At 43.6% G+C, this 1,133-nt stretch overlaps 1 non-coding gene across 1 annotated transcript; it reads right to left on the bottom strand.

The window, feature by feature from the left end:
* Positions 1–497: 497 nt before the first annotated feature.
* trnal-uaa (transfer RNA leucine (anticodon UAA)) lies at positions 498–580 on the bottom strand. The gene has a single exon. It is a non-coding gene; the product is annotated as a tRNA-Leu (tRNA).
* Between the last annotated feature and the right edge of the window lie 553 nt (positions 581–1,133).

Genomic DNA, 1,133 nt, shown 5'->3' with positions numbered 1-1,133 from the left:
ACAGGCCCTGCAGTGAAACAGCTGTCCCATCTCACAGAAGGGCACGCTGACCGGCCCTGCGCGTTCATGGCTCAGTGTGTAGAGAGAGATAGAGCAAAAAATGTTCCTGCTGCTTGAATCTGGCAGGCCCTGCACATGCACCTCCTTCGCAGTGAAAACAGACGCTCGTTTTGTGGTGTTTAACTTTTGAAGGTAAAGGATTTTAGGTATTGCGTGTAAGGCACAAGATAACTAGTTTGATATAAGTGTTTTAAAAATCACACAGATGTAAATAGTATACAGCAATTCCCTTTTAAATCATGCTTGATACATATAAAAAATCTATCTAAAACAAACCCTCTTCTATCAAATACCCCACATTTTAAATAATCAAGTACATTTATGTATGTATTTTCAGCTGAGCTAAGGATCCACATTACGGAAGCATTTCGCTTAACTTTCTAAAGGTGAGAGATGTACCCAGACACAGAGTGAACAGGCACACTTGAATAACAAGCTACCAGAAGTGGGGATTGAACCCACGTGGGCATTTGCCCATCGGATCTTACGTCCAACGCCTTAACCACTCGGCCATTCTGGTGGTAGAAAAAGGTGGTTTAATCACTCTTCACCACTCCATGAAAACGGCGATCATTCTTTCAGCTCCTTCAAAAACAGGTGGAGACTCATCCTCTCTTCTGACACGGGACGCCAGAAGGGGAGACTCCCACTCCAGCAGCACACAGCTGTGTGCCCTGCTCAAGCATTATGTGAAATACTCTATGGAAGATTAGCTTTTCTTTTGCTGATACACATAATTGTGCAGCTGACACAAGAAACAGGCCTTTAACATAAGTTCATATCGTCCTGTTGTAAATGTAAAGTGGTCTTAAAACGGCTCAAAGGGCATACAACTGCTAAAAGAAATCACTCTTTTTATTAGAAAGTATGCTTTCAAAAAATCCCTCTCTTTTTGGTGTATATATGTAAATAAGCGTTCAGACCGGTCCATTGCACAGCTTGCTATCCATATTACTAACCGAGAATGCTAAACCGGATGATGGACGCAGGCACATCCGGCAATGGGCTGTAGCTGCAAAAAGACGTACTGCGCAGGCGCAAAAAGAGTCCGTGAGGGTCGGCTGAGGAGCCGA

This window comes from Erpetoichthys calabaricus, chromosome 3, assembly GCF_900747795.2.
Source record: "Erpetoichthys calabaricus chromosome 3, fErpCal1.3, whole genome shotgun sequence".
In the NCBI taxonomy this organism is placed as follows: Eukaryota; Metazoa; Chordata; class Cladistia; order Polypteriformes; family Polypteridae; genus Erpetoichthys; species Erpetoichthys calabaricus.
This window is presented reverse-complemented; position numbering and strand designations above follow the sequence as displayed.